Raw genomic sequence first — 16,594 nt, 5'->3', positions numbered from 1 at the left:
TTAGTTCTCGTACGAGAGATGAGTTTTTTCACTGTGTTCTTCTGCAGGCTATGGACTGGGGTTACAAATGGTTTGAAGCAGGGAAAGTCATGCAGTTAACCCAAGCACTTCTCCATTCTAGATCCTCAAGCAAAGAAGAAAAAAACTTTCCCAGAAAAACACAGCACAATTTATTCAAACTAGATGCTAGTTTATTGAGGGACATTTTAGGGACAGGCTGAAAATATTGTTTAACAAATAATGTAACAGTAAGAATAATACAAAAATGTAAGACTATTGGGAGAAATCTTGCTGTTAAATGACGAACATAATTTCATGATTGAAGTGGTCATAAAACTCCTCAAAGAACACTTTATAGCTCTGATTAATGTAATTCATTTAATTAAAAAAATATAATAGGAAAGGCTATGGGAAAATACCTTGGAAAATAAGTCATCTCTGAAGAGGTCTCCAAACTGTTAGCAGGAAACCTGTTAAAGGACCCAGAGGTTTATAGACTGGTAAATGAGTGTTAACAGGAGGTCTGTTCAGTCTGCAGGAAAAGCTGAAAATAACAGGATGTCTCCTAGTGCTGTGCCTGCTTTTCAGAGAGAAACTCAGCCAAGGTGAGGCCAGAATACCAGCTGTTTCTGAGGTAGCTACTTTTAAAGGGTTCCTTCATCATCACTTGGAGGTTTGTTCTGTCTGCTTCGGTGTTTGAGGCCAGACTCAGAGATCAAGCATCCAATTCATGTGGTGTGAAAACAAAACCTGAATAATTTATATTTTTAGGTAAACAAGATTGAATAGGGAAAAATGTGGTCTGAACGGTAGTAAATAATGTTTGGGATTTTGATTAAATGTTTCTTCATTACAAGCAGAAATCTACCTGACACATTGTGTGTTTGATCTGGTGCACAACAAGAGCGGGCTAAGTTCACAAGCGTGCTGTGTCATTTCCCTTTTATGCAGTAGTCTGGAAATTAGCATGCTCACTGAGTGTGAGAAACCAAATTCCATTACCTTCTCTGCTGCTGGGAATTTTGATACTGCATCCTTCTTTCTCCCAAAGAGGATTCAAAAATCATCAGGCTATTTGTTATTTCTGAATGCTTGTCATTTCCCTTTGCATAGTAAGTGAATATTCCAGTGGTGGCTGAAATCTATTTTTCAGATGACTATCCTGAAAATGCAGTCTGAATAAACTAAGTATTAGAGATTAGGAAATTCTTCTCAAATGTTTGATACACAAGTTTAAATGCACTTTACCTTCATTAAAAGCAGGAATGTGAACCAAGTTTAAAGCACTGATAACAACACCCTGGCATGGATATCAGCACCCAGCATGTTGGCTTAGGCTTGCCCTTGGGAAAAAGGGAGGTTTGTATTTAGATCTGCTAAGTGGTTGACAGAGTCTAAGCCTATAATGACATCACCTACAGTTGAAGTACAGTAACCAGAATTATATTTTAAGTGAGCATAGCTTTTTTTTTTTTTTTCCCCTGCTCTTTTCTGCACAGAAAATTACTTAGCTCATCTAATATCACGTGTATGAAAGACATCTAAATAATGCTTATCTGCAACTAATGTCCTCATGAAAGTGGTGACAAAAAGTGGTGACAGCAGGATAATAGTCTGGTAAAAAGAGTCTTACATCCAGACTAGAATCTGAAGATCCCTCTTTACCATTACAAGTGTGGTTACAGCCAAGGCAGTTCTGTAGCATTTTGTCTGTTGGGTAGAAACTCATTCCCAAGATGCATTACCTAAAGATACACTAAAAGTAATGAAATGCTTCCTGGTGTCATAGTTGTAGAATTTCTTTTCAACCGGCATGATCTGAAAAATAGAGTCCTATTCCCACCTACGATGTCTCTTGATATAATTTAGGAGCTGGCATGCATCCACATATTGGGAGGCTTGTATTATTTCCAAGTTTAGTACATACATCATCCAGTTGCACTCTGAAGCTCTCTGTTTTCAGTCCTTTTATGTTGCGAGTCTTTCTACCTGCTACCCTCCATTTAGAAATTTAAGAAACAAAAGTTCATTTGTAATTAATACTTACAAAACTTGGCGCTTTGTATGAAATACTTTGATTTTTAAATCCTGGACTGTGTAGATATCAGTGTTTCCAGTTTTGTCCACATCAGAGGTCTCAATAGTGCCTTAGAACTTCATAATCTAGGTTTTTGCTAAAAGTGGCACCTGTTTAGAAAAATGATAGAAGCCCAGAAAAAAAATAAAGGTGTTCCTAAGGGAATCCTATAATTGATAAATAGCACTTTTCTTATTATGCCTGGGTAAACAGATTTACTCATTCAGATGGAATTAACATCACACATGAACTATGGGACAATGTTTTGGCAAGAAATGAGGCTTGTTATCTGACTTCCAATAAAGATTTGAGATGAAACATTGTATGATCACTTAATCTTGTTAAACGTAGCACAAAACACTAAGTGTATTAGAGCGTGTATTTAAATGATAACAAATTCTGCTGTTAGACCTAATAGAAAACAGTCCTTTCCCCACCCAGCACAACTCCTAGAAGGAATTCTTTCCTTGCTTCAGAGCTATTTATTCTGCCTTTGTTGCTGGCCATTATGTATGTTGGTACATATCTTTAGTTATTTGGATTTAGATGTTTGCATTTATTTATTAGCATGACTTTTAAAAATATGTAAATTGTTATGAAGTATGAGTATATATTATATAACATGTTATTCTGTACAGTACATAAAATATAGTTATGTAAAATGCATGTAATATAAACTACAAAATATACTTAGTTATATAGAATAGTGGTAAGTTATAACATATGAATACAGTTCAGAGGTAACATCACAAATGACATTTGAAATAGCCATTTCCATTATAGGAAGAGCCTGCATCCCTTCTGTTGTTCCCAGGGACTTTTTATTTTTGCAAGTATTTTATGAAGTAAAATTTACATAGTCCAACTTCAATGAAAAGGGGTGATGGACAAGCCTAAAGAAACCACCTCTGGAATTACTCAAGAGTGATAGCTAGCTCCTATAAATAGGTATTAAGCTGTTTAAAAAGCAGTTTACTTTTCAGGAGTTCTGTATAAAATAAATTGCAATAGCTCCAGACTGACATAGTGAACTCTGTGAACACTTCCTGCAGGACCAATATAACAGCTGTTGTCTAATGGCTGATTTTTCACCATTTCTTACGTATCATGGAGGGTAACTGCATTATATGCATTCCAGCCCCACAGCTGGCACACATTATTCCCCCAGGCTGGCCTCTGCTACAGAAGTTAGAGCTCTGTGCGAGGTGCCAGAGCAGAACTATCGAAGGTCATCCATGCCTGAAGATGTACTTAGTTGTACGTGCTCTCATGCTCTGGTTATTGGTGCCAAGAAAGTAATGGTTGGGCAAGGCAGGGTCTGAACCCAAGCTCTGTACTGCCAATAGCTTTCTGTGCATTAGTACCAAGGCATTTTTCTGTTATTGCACGTTTACAGCATTTCCCAGTATTTTGTTGTGGGAATGCAGCAAGCATAAAATGCTTTCCTTGACAGAGAGTAGAGAGTGACAGAGAGAATGTTTATGTCCTGAATCTGTTTGTCATGGTTGCAGTAGATGGCTGTAACTTCTACCAGCGCTTAAAAATTACTTCGTTTTGATAGAACAGTTAGTACGTTCACTGAGGTATGAATTTAAGTAGATATGTTTTAAAATGAATTTCTAGAATTAAATATAGGTATAAGGGAAGCAAATTAACCTTATAAAATTCTGTGTGCCAGGCACATTGATATTTGATACTAAAATACTAATATGGAAATTTAGTTTTAAACTCATGTTTTGTGTATTTTGGTTAAATGTTTCACACACTGGCTTTGTGCGTTTACTCGATGTTAAGCTGTAACTGCAAAATATACATATTTATATTAGTGGATATGTCTGCACATTCTTTTGGTGAAGGTTCATGAAATGCAGAATTATAAAAACTATGCACATCTGAGCTGCTGCATACTGAATACTATCAGTTGTCCTTGTTCACAAGTAGCTGCAAGTGCACACATCATCCCTATAATTTTCATCACATTAATGTGATTCATTAGCTGTTTAGGAAGAAGACACATGTCAGATACTACAGAATAGAAATTGCTCAACTTTGAGGTTCTTTCTAAAAAGGAGAATTAGTGTTCTGGAAGCTGTGTGTGAAGGTACAGCTAGTGTGTACACTAAGTACAAGTCATGGTGACTAACAGTAGAACTGCCACAGCTGGGTATGCACTTACCATTCCCAACTGGATTGTCTTGCAAAAGATTTAAGAATCTGTATCTCCACTGAGGGAGCAGTATGCAATGTTTTGTACGCTTCCACATCATCTAGTCCAGCCAACTTCTTCCTAACACAACTCCAAATGAAACTACTTAGAGTCGTTTGTCTATAAGAATAACTGTTGAGAGTATCGTAGCTACGATTAGGGAAAAATCTCCATTAAGGAAGTGCTCACATTGGCAACCCAGTCAGTGTGGTAATGGGAGAGGAGAAAGAAAATAGGTTACACTTTTTAATAATGTAATTACAAAAGGTGATTTGAATTTGATTATCTATGAGGAATGCTGATAAGGGTAAATCTCTGTGCACTAGGAGATCTGAATGCTGAGGACAGATCAAGTCTCTGCAGGCTTGCACGGAAAAGCACAGCTATTTCATGACCTCCTTCTCTCTCCCATTAGGCTCAAGCCTTGTAAAAGCAGGACAGATTTTGGACTGTATTTTCTAAATGCAAGAATGACCAAATGCTTTCAGGTGTAGCTGAAAAAAGTTAATTTACTTTTACTCATTCTTTGTGAGAAAAGATTAAAAAATAGGGAATCCATTCAATGAAAGCAAGTACAGTGATGTAAATATATTTTTCTCAGATAAACAACATGCCAAGATCCTGTTTTACTTGAATAACAGAAGGAAGAAAAATCGTCAAAAGCAAGAGAGTAAATTGTCTGGAAAAAAAAAAAGAAAAAAAAAAAAAAAGAAAAAAAAAATCCTTTATTTCCTAGGCAGCCCAAAAGAAGCTGTAAACTCTGATTTTATTTCTTAATGTATATTTCTACTTACTACATTTTGTCTGGAAGAGCATTTTGTGCTAAAATTTGTGGCTTGTAAAGAGACCTTTCCAGCTTTTTTTTTTTTTTTTTAATCTACAGTAACATTTCTGATATTTCAGCAAAAACCTTAAGTTGTATAAAAACCAATCACTTTAAGGCCTTCCAATATAAACAGGTCTTCTATACAACTACAGTGCATTGGACCTGTCTTTCTTACTTTGTGGAATTACCTTACAAATACACTACCATTTCAGTCTATTTAATTTTTTTCTAGGGTTTATTGCCTGATTTCAGTTATAAGGCAAGTGTATAGCAAGCTGATTAACGTATGGTTTGCTCTCCTTTCCATCCCTCTCCTCCTTTATCTTCCTTGTCTGTCCTAGGCACCTACAATTCCAGATTATTTTAGGGATAAATATACCTGGCTTAGTGGATAAATCTCTAAACTCAAAATCTCTGAACTCACCATCATAGAAGGTAGGCACACTTCCCACTAGACCTGGTTGCTGAAAGCCTCATCCAAATTGGCCTTGAATGCTCCCAGGGATGACCTAGCAGAATGGCCTTGTATGCTGTTTTGTTCCTGGCATTGACAACATTCATAACCAGTCCTCATAAAGAAGCCATTTTCAAACTGTTTTTTTTTCTCCCACAATGGTTTGGGGCTTAAAGAATGTGAGAAATTTGCCATCACACAGCAAAGCATGCGTAAATGTATAGAATGAAAAAAATGTCGTTTACACTAGTTGGAAATACGAGGAAATACCAGTTTGAGTAGGTATGAGATGGAAAGTAGTGCAAAAAAAAAAAAAAAAAAAGTGAATATGTATCACTGGAAAATTACAATTCTGTACAGGATACTGGGTAAAATACACCTTTAAATAAAAATCTTCCACAAGTACATTCTGTAATGCAGAGCAGAAGCTTATATCAAATTTTAAAGTTCATCTTATCTAATTTGTTAACAATGAAATTAGGCATGTAGAAAAACATGAAAAATGAAGCACCATCTTTAGGAACAACCTTTTTTATTGGCCCAGGTAAAATGTGTGTCAGTTACATGAGCACGTTGATCATCACTAAAAAACTTATTTCAGGGAAAAAAAAAAAAAAAAAGAGCACAGCACCTTTGACATAAGTACTGGAAATTAAGCTAAAAAGTAAAATCTCTAATAGATTTAATTTTCATTTGATTGCTAATTCACATCACAGCAAAAATACGTAAAGTGACGGATGTTCTTATTTTATAGTGCTAGCCCTATGTTACATGGACTTCTTTTAACAGTACACTTAATGAGAAGCAAGTGATAGACAGATGAGTCTTGATTTTACTCTTTAACCAAATCCTTATTGAGTCACACTTTTTACCTTTAAACCTCTTTGTTACCTTGAACCACTTGCAAATCCTAAATATTCATGTGGTAGGGGAACTCTTAATGCTGTCAACTACAACTACGCTAGTCACTGACACTCGCTTAAATGAGTTCAGTTGGTGAGAGGATTGGTAAGAAGACTGTGTTCTGCTTTTTTGGTGCCAATTTTTCAGTTTGGTTGATTTTTCTGTTTTCTGTGGGGCAAGGTGTTATAGCTCAAACACGCCACTCTTAAATACAGTCAGCACAGGTACTCTGGCTATGTTTTGATTTTCTGTGATCACATTTTCTTTCCAGGGATAGGCTGAATGAAAAGGTAACAATGAATGCGTTCAGAAACAAAATGGCTTATGGTTCTTCAAAAGGAGTTAGGGTTAGAACCAAGGTGCAGGAGACACAGGTATATAACCTGACATTCTATGTATCTACTGTAGATGAAATTACAAAGCTATCAGAGTGCTTCTTGCAAGCAATAACGTTTAGCTTAAATTAGAAATGGTATAGTGTTAGAAAATATTTGGGTGTCTACTAAAAAAACTTCTACTATGACTATTTTTGGAAGAGCTTGCCTTAGTTACAGATCTGTCCTTAATGCATCTCTTACATTATGATAGGTTATTTTTCAGATTCACAGGCTAATGCAACAGGGTAACCCTACAGTGGAATGCTCTGTATTTCTCATGTTCTGCAGGTAATTAGCTACTGCACTTTAGTTCATTACTTCATAGGTGATAAATTACTTTGGGGAAAAATGCTTTTAAAGAGTTTGACAAGTTTAATTAATCTATTAAAACTTTGACTCTTGGATGAATTTACAAGAAACATCCTCCTGTTTCAAGGGCAGCTCAACTGCCACCCGCCACCCTCTACCACCATAACAAGATGGCAATGAGTAAAGAGCACAAACAAGAACAGTGAGATAAATGAAAAAGGTAGTCCTGTACTTAGACACCTTGCGTATAGGCAATTATACATTTCACTGAACAGCAGAAGAAAATATTCTTTGTACTGTCCATGTAGTGTGGTGACAGGTAATTAGTACCCAAAGCAAAACAAATTCATACAATCAAGATTCTGTGCCTTTTCCACTGGTAATGCTCTTACTCATTTGTACACAAAATGCAAATTTGCATGCTCAAAAGGAAAAGCTAGACTTAAGGTTTCCATAATATTTATATTATGATACAATGTTCAACAAATATATATTTCTTTTACCTTACTTAAGGTATAACATAGATTTAAGAAGAAGCTCTTTGATAATTCTTGTTTATCCTTTCTACCTCAATATGTTTTTATTTCTAGTCTGCTCTTTACATCATTCTCTCAAGGTGGAACTCTGAATTTCTTCAGGAGTCTTTGGTACTGTGTCTGATGTCTAATATATGACCACTTCAAAATACACTCACTCATTTTTATAACAACTTTATGTCAAACTAGTATAATTATTTGTGTTTTGCTATCAGTTATGTGAAGCAGTAAGAATGCAAGCAGATGTTTTTTAATTATTTGGACCCCCATTCTGGAATCACCAAGAATGTGACCACATCTCACTTCACATTGTCAACACCCTACACATCAATTAAAAAATCAGCTTGCATTAACACAACTTCCTGTTGAGAAAATTCAGTAGCTGGATATCAAGGTTTTGTGTTGCCCTCTAAGCAACTGAACAAACAGTAGCCATTTTTTCAGTTTATTTCAGTGACTTTCCTAAATTTACACAGCAATCTCTAAGGATGACAGAATAGAATCCAGTTCTCAAAAGCATCCTTCACCTCTTTGAACCGTAGTCATATTTTTCCCACCGCTCTCTTCCGTTTTAGTTTCTTTGCTTGTAACTGTCATCCTCATCAGGAATAACCATCATCCTTAACAGTAAAGAATGTTGGTGGTTTGTTTTTGTTGCTACACAGCTCTGATTTACTCTAAGACAATTTTATTCCCATTGGAAAATGAGACAACCATTAAAAAAAATAATTCTATAATTATATAATTAAAGATTGTAGCATCACAAGCACAGACAAGACATAATGCTGCAAGAGGAAAAAAAATACATCTCATACATCTGTGACAGCTGACAAACTTCCATCTCACAACGAAAGTAGATTACTAACAGTAGGTATGAAAATAACCAAAGCTCCAGAATGGAATATGTCTCTTAGTTTTGTGTGTTTTATCCTGTAGTTTTCTCTATTTCTAGGTCAAATAAAATAAAAATTCAGCTTACCAACAGCTAGAACTCCAGCTCTTTTTCAACTGCTTCCCCCGGTTGGAGTTGGTGTGCACAATTCAAGGTGAAATGCCTCTATCCATTGAATCTTATGCATCAAACTACATATTGACAAGAACATTGTGACTGCCATCTGAATAGATTAACGCATACAGGGCATTTCTGGGTATTGATTGAAATGGGATACAAAATGAATAATGAACCAGATGGAGGCTGGGTGGTTTCCTAGCGGGTGACTGACTCTTAAAACCTTTCCTAGCAGGACACAGCAATATTGACCTAGTCCCCCAGTGTTAAGTGTGCAGACAAACGCATGCATGCATAGGGAGCCTCAGCATATAGTTTTCTACTTTTCTAGGAAGGATTTCCATTTTATGGTAGCATATTGCCATGAATGCAGATCATTGGCAGTGTCAGGAGATCTGTGTCCACCCTATGGACATTTGCCACTCTTGCTTATGAAGGTGCCTGCAAGGATTTCTTCTGCTTGCAGTCCATAAAAGGCCATTTGCTCCATTTTGAGGAGTAAAGGGTCTTTAGCAGCAGCTTTGGTACTTGCTTATACCCAAAGGCAAAATGGTTTCTTATAGCCCTGTGCATCCACTTTTAATTCTGTCTATTCAAAATAGTTAGTGCTTCCTTTATAATGTACTTCAGATTTAACTGTGTCCTGGAAGAAAGGATAACCCAGGCAACCTAACAGTCTAGCCCTCAGGCAGCCTACAGGCAGTCAAACTCTGCGGAATAATAATGATAAAAGGTCCCTCACAGTGCTAGCAGTAAATGCAACAGCATTTTTGAAAGGTGAAAAGGGAAAGTAGAGTGGAAAATGGACAATGTGACTAAGTGATACTTCTGTTAGGCTCGTGACAGTATCTTTGGAGCCAAGGAATATAAAATACTGACTTAGAAGATTTTAGAAACCAATGGAGCCATGTAAAAACACTGTCCTGAGATGAAGAGATGGAGAGAACTGCAGGAAAAATAAAATTGTGTGCACTCTGCAGAAGCCTTACTCTGTTTAGACCTTACTCTTTATAGCAACTGCAGAGGGCTGATAGCAGTCCCTTCGCATTGCATAGCCTTACTTAGTGGTGCAAGATGCTGATTTGGTTGTGCAGCACCTATTTGCAGTCTTCAGCTTGTCAGGATTTCCCCATAGAAAAGATACCTGCCTGGATCAGGCTATGAACTGGATGAATAGCACTGGTCTTGGGCAGAGAACTCCTGCTCAGCAGAAAGATGCTACAAACCGTGGCATCACGGTTTTCCCAGACAAATTCTGATTCATGGTCTGAAATGCTTCAACCCTATATGATAGACATCTCTTGCATCTGTTTATTTTAAGTTTGTGTTACTAGTTTAAGAAACGATTTGGCTGAACCACTGGAGAGGATTGATTCCCCGGGATGGAAAAGACTGCTCCTTGCCTTGGGAAGTGATGGAGGCAGCTTCAGGGAAAGAGGGACTGCAGGGTTAAGCAGGCAGGAGCCTAAGGTGACAGGGCAGAGAAAGTACTGAAAGGGGTGAGGAGCAGCCCCTTAGGCCACAGAGAAGCTGGGTAGAGGAACTTGAAAGGGAAAGGCCTAGGCAGGGTTTGATAAAACTCAGAAAACATGAGTGCTTGGAAACAAGAGCCTGCCCTGGTTCTGTGAGTTTGCGTGCATTGAAATAGTAATTACGGTAGTTAACAGTCTACTAAAGCCTTGCTTGTTGTTTTATTTTAAAAGACCACAGATTTATTTTGATTAGTTAAGTGTAAGCGGGACTCTGGAGCTCAAGATTTCGTCCAGCTGGGGGGCTGGTCTTACTAGTGAGCTGCACAATGGGCAGACGGGAATTGCAGAAATGTATAGCTGTTAAAGTAACGCTGTATCTTCGTTAGGGCTGGAAATGCTTCTTACAGCATTACTGTAACGTATATCTTCTACGTGAAATACTTGAGAACTGCAGTCAGGACCTTGTAGGAGTACCTCTTCAGAAATGCTTTATTTTTGAGACGTGAAACTTTGCATAATCATCATACATGTGATCTCCTGACTTTGTTTTGTGGTAGTGGATTGGAGTTACTGAATGATTTTGTTAGAAGCTGCGTAACTTGTATTCATAGCTTATGTATCCCATGTTGGAGTCTATCCTATCGCTTCTTTCCTTGGATTTATTGATGCCATTCATTATATGCAGCAGGTCAGTAAGGGAGCAATATAAATTCTCTCTCTCTTTCACTAATTTTAGCTGTAATTGAGTTTTCAGCAGGTTTGTCCATTATTCTTTTGTTACAGTAGAGAAGAGAGATCCTAGCTGGGAGATCAGGATAGATCAATGTGTGTGTCAGATAACTAAGTAAAGGTAATGAATTGCAATTATTCCATATGCCAAAGAGAAAAAAGTTAAAAGATTGACAAAAATGAATTTGTTATTTGAACGAGGCAGATAACCTTACTGGAAATATGCTGCTGTACAATAAAAATGACATTTTTTCTATGCTATCTTTTACAATAAGGGATCTATTTTATACATCTGTTGGGGCTGAAGACTTAGCAGGATGGACCTCAGTCAGCTTCTCTTTGTACAGTTGTATGTGATTTTGCTTTTTCATTTCACTGATGCATCTTTGCACAGTGATTTTACACATCACTAACTTTGCATCCAAGTTACTGTGATGTGCACTTACTCTTTAGAATGTTAGATTTTCAAATGATGGGAGGAGGAGGCTGAATATAGTGAAATCAAACCGAAACCCCTGGTTTGCACTATGAACAGACATATGCAGTATTTACTTTTCATATTAGCCTTTGATTTTTTTGTTCCTTATAACATAAAGACATGTTCACTTAAGTTTCCACATCATCTACATTGTGCTCCTCTTCCTACTTCTGGAGTGTTAGATTAGGTTTACATAACCTGATTACATAGCCAAGCTATGGGTAAGAACGTTCAAAATATAAAGATGCCAGCATACATATTTGTGTGCATTTGTGTGCGGATGCATTATATGTATAAGTAAAGGCAAATGGAAAGAAAGCAATGTCTCAAGGCATGAAATGAAACTGTAAGTTTATAATGTATATTCCTTTTGAAAGTATGTGTCATTGGGCAAAGGTAATTGCTTTTTGTTTTAAAGCAATGCTGTAGCACATGTGTGTACAGAATTCTGTAGGAGCATTTGTTCTGGGCATCTGTAAAAGAGAACAGCTCTTTGGACCCTTTAGTGGGTGCATCAACTCCAAGGCATAATCTCTTAGTCTTTTATTATAATTGGAATATGTAATAACTCAAACAAAGTTAATGAGCTGCGTCAGGCACATCATTGGTTTTTGTTTGTTTTTAACAACACATGATTTTCTCTGTAAAAAATCTTTAGCTGAATATGTACCAAGTGTAAATCTATGTAGCTCTAATTCAGTAACCTAAGTTACATGACATGACTGTTCTCCCAGTGTTTTTTTACCAGATAAACTAAATGGATGAAACTTGTAGGAAGGTTTGAAATGTATGTTCAGCAGTGACAGATTTTTCCTTTGGCATTTATGAGCTGGTATATTACTTTTTGAGAAGCTGAGGTTTTGAAGTAACTTCAGATTCATGACTCAAAGAGAAGATCAAATAAAGTGTTAAAATAGCTGTGAAATCCACCAGCAAATGGCTGAATGACATGGATTTCAGCCCACCACCCCCTTGAAATTGATCTACAAGCTGAACAAATGTAAATTATATATTTTTAAAAAAGGCAATGTCAGCTGCAAATTACAGCATGAAGGTTTAAAAAAAAAAATCCACATAGAAACAGTTTTTTTTTTTTTTTCCCCTTAGAAAATATTGTGACTATTTTTCCTATCTAAAAAGCTAATTGGAAAATGTGATTTCTTAAGTAGTTATTTAACGTGCTGTGACATAGTGTTGTATTTAAGCAATAGGCAAAGGGCATATTAATTTTACTAGTAAAGCTGAACTAGACTATTGTACCTCTACTAGCTTGTTAGTACTTGAAAACTAAATTTTTGACGTCCTTTTTTGGTAGTATTGCAATATGTTTTAGCCAAATAAGTCCTTTAAGATTACCCTTTTTCCAAAGGTGAACCAGATAGAACTGGACCAGATATTCCAGCGAGTGAAATCTACAGCTTCAGAGCAAAGAGGGAGCCAAGACCAAGTAATAGAAACATATAAATGTAGGTAATGGCATTCAGGAGAACTATAAAGTGAAAACTGCTCGACAGTGTAACAGAACTGTGAAATGTGGTAGTCAGTCAGTGGTTTTCTGGAGTAAGAAATATGAAGTGAAGAGTTTATAATGTCATTTTTTCTGAACAGTGTGCTACCCTAGCAGTAAAAGAGACAGTTTAATCTTTATTAAAAATAATCCTTAATAAAAGTACTTTGGATGGTTCTGTTGCGTCTATTAGTGGAACTGCTGTCCTAGATAAGCACCAGAATGGGAGAAATTATAATGGAAGTCTTCCCAAGAATGGCAGTAATATATTCTGTACCTTCCTTAATGCATGCCATTGGTTGGTTAAACTCAGTGTGTATTTGTAATAACACTGCTTTTAGTAAAACAAACGATCTGAATAAGCTACAAAAGCCACAAATTGTCATGCCATGAATTATAAATAATTTCAACTAAATTGCTCATTATTAGCAATTTATCTGCTTGTTTATAAATCTAGCTTACCCTTATAGAAAAAATAAATAATGTATTTTTATAAAATTTATTGTGTATATATACATCTTGAAACTAGTGCTATGATTTTTAACCACCCTTTTCCCTTCGAGAAGAAATTGCAATAGAAACCCAGTGGCTTTGTGTGTGTGCTGGTATACAGGATAGGACTCAATTTCTGTCAAATGCTAAGAGATGTCAAAAAAAAAAAAAAAAAAAAAAGAGGGCAAGTGGTTTTGAGGGGGTGATACTTGATTATTGTGGGAAGTAACAGCAGCCTTGGGTATACCTGATAACTCCAAACTATTTTTGATGTTTCTATTGATTAGGCATAGCTAGAAGTCTGCAGCATTTTATCTTTGAAAGTTGCACTGATTTTACTCTTGCTGAGAAATCATCTGTTCTTGATATAAAGAAAGCTTCTGGTGCAGAGCAGGAGAAACGGGGCATATGAAGCAAATCTCTATAAACAAGTGCCAAATTAGCTCTTGTGGATAGAAAAGGCTGATGGAGAGAACGTTGTCCAACCCAAAACTGATGTTTTCAGCCAACACCCAGATACACGCTTGGTATGTAAGCCTTCCACCAAGATTAGTCACCAAAAAATGTGCAGAGCTCTATACAGAAATTCTTGAATATGGTCTGAAGGAAGAAAGTAATAGTATAAGCATATGAACTGCAGATACTTCCTTTTAATGAAGTTATGTGGAAGACTAAGTTCAGTCTTGTGGGTACATCAGAAATCTAGTTTCACTTGAACTAAGTTTGTTTGAAATGATGAAAGTTCAAGCCTGATATGTAGCAATACCCTCAGATGACTGAAAGGGCAGCCAATGACAACTCAGAGGAAAATCATAATGATTAAATGAAAGACCAATTGCAGTTAGAGTTTGACGGGGCACTTCAGAATCCAAATAACAGTAATTAAATGAGACTTGGAAGTCATAAATTGTAAAGTTCATTGGTGATGCTTAGATGGAATAAGAACACAAAGAATAAAATGCTAACAGTCCATATTAGAAATGCTTTGTGGATGGTCTCAGATTGTTAGAGTAATTCCAACTACTTTCTTTGTTGATTTTTCCCACCTTCTTGCCCCTACCCTACCACCTGTTTTTAAAGATGATTAATTTTGCAGTAATGTAGGCTAACTGCCCTAATAAGAGTTAGAAAGGCTTGGATTGCAATGGACAGCTTCCAAACGGATTATAACCGTGAGGTGGGAGTCCTGAATTGAAATGGGAAATTTGAATTGTGGTGGGTATAGGCTTTTGCTTTCTTTGAACTGAGTGCTTTTGAATTCACTTTTATCCACTGGGAGCTCTTCAGGGTGTAGATGGATGGATAATGCATTGGCTTTTCCAATGGGGCTGTGTCAGAAGGTGCTGTCAACTACTCATCATTTTTTTTTGCTTTCCTTTCTGTGGATCTCTGAAATTAACAGCATGACAGCATGAATTTTTTTTTATTATTATTATTTTTATTTTTTGGGGGGGGGAAAGGAGAGGAACACTTTTTATTTGGTTTGTGCAGTGATCTAAGGATCAGCAGATAAATGGGCTATCCAACTCCTGCCAGTCAATGGAACAGTGAACTGCAGGGTGAGGAGATGGGCAGGGCAGTGGTTTGAACAGCAGTGTCTCTTGTGAATAGGTTTGCTCTCTTCTCTAGTGTCGGCATGGCTCCTGTGATCTATCAGCTCACACCATGAGCTATGCAGGCACTTCTGAGAGCTCGTCCCTTAAACAACTTCTCTCCTGTAGGGCTTAAAGAGAGAAATACTATCTAGGGCAAAAATCTCTTCTAGGTGAGGTTTCTGTCAAGTCTAGGTAAACACTTGTAAACTTCCAGTCCAAGCTGATGTAGCAATATTACCTTATTTCTTCCTGAGAACTGAGCTGAGACAGTTTGGTCACTGCTGCACCAGCATGCCCTTGGAGAGCCACTTTGCTGCAGGTGAGAAGTTTACTGTTTAACTCGACTGTAAGCAAACCCATTCATGAAATGTAGACAAGTCAACAGAAAATTGTATCTCCTCTGTTGTGAATGTGAAATTTGTAAGGCAACTCATGAGCAGTTCATCCTGCAAACATGTTAATGAGAATCAAGGACTCACTACCACCCATAGAGAGAAATTGGTAGGAAAACAGTGGTCTTTCCTTCTTCCAAATCTATTGTAGTTTGGGAGATGAAATCTGAAAAGTGATTTGGATTACCTCATTCTGAAAGACACAGTACAATATAATACTTAGTTTGCGCAGAAAAAGGCAGACACAATGCTTCAGCCTGTTTTCTATGGAAAATGCTTTAGTATTCTGACTTCTGTAGAGTTGCCAGGATCAGTAGCATAGATGATATCACCTGTTTTTCATAATCCCATCTTTGAGAGAAACGGGGCAAAGCTCTGATGCTCAGGGCAATAATTTATTTATTTATTTATTTATTTTTAGAGCCAGAATATCACACAAGTTAAAAGCAAGCCAAAATGAGAAGGAATTCAAAAAGAAGATGAAAATATCCTTCTTTAACCTATTCTAAATGCTTCTGCCTTATTTTAAGTATTTTCTGAAATATTTTATTCAAATCCGTGTTATCTAAAGATGGAAAGTGTCTGAAAGTAATTAACAAAAACATTATTTTAAAAAAAGTATTTAAATTCTTTAGAGTAGTTTAGATATGTTATGCTTACATGGTAAATGCGAGAATAATACCAATATCCGGATTTTGTGGCTGGTATTCCATCATTTTCTTGTATTTCAACAGGCTTCACAACTGTTACATCATTCAGACAGTGTGACAGCTGCCTGTTACATGGATAGTTGCTCTTTCTTTTTTTCCTGTGCATCTTTCTGTATCCATGCCTTGTCCTTTTTTTTTTTTTTTTCCCTTCTTGTTTGTTCTATACTTGTGTAACACTTAAAATATTAGGATCTTAACCTCTAGCTGGAGATCTTAGGTCCAGTGGGAATGTGAAAATAATAACAATCCATCTTGTTATCAATTTAGTTGTGTTTCTGACACTTGCTGAAATATTTGAAATGGCAGAAGATTCTTAACAAGCATTGTCTCAGTGTTCCCAGAAAAATAGATTAATATATGTTCAATAACAGGGAATATTTATCAGTATTTTTAATTTAAACTGAGAGAATTACAAGGGGTATTCATGTTGGTTCTTTCTTGGATCTGGTATTAATGAATAGCTTTGCTAAAATCTTGGATAGTAAAATGGGATAAAAGATTATTAATGGAACAAATGGAATA

General features: G+C 36.5%; 1 protein-coding gene across 4 annotated transcripts in view; it reads left to right on the top strand.

Annotated features, from left to right (window-relative positions):
• ROBO2 (roundabout guidance receptor 2) overlaps positions 1-16,594 on the top strand; it is a 1,084,545-nt gene that overhangs the window by 106,980 nt on the left and 960,971 nt on the right. The gene's annotated exons all lie outside the window — the stretch shown is intronic.

This window comes from Oxyura jamaicensis, chromosome 1, assembly GCF_011077185.1.
Source record: "Oxyura jamaicensis isolate SHBP4307 breed ruddy duck chromosome 1, BPBGC_Ojam_1.0, whole genome shotgun sequence".
Classification (NCBI taxonomy): Eukaryota; Metazoa; Chordata; class Aves; order Anseriformes; family Anatidae; genus Oxyura; species Oxyura jamaicensis.
The sequence above is the reverse complement of the archived record's forward strand: the minus strand, read 5'-3'. Positions and strand labels throughout refer to the sequence as shown.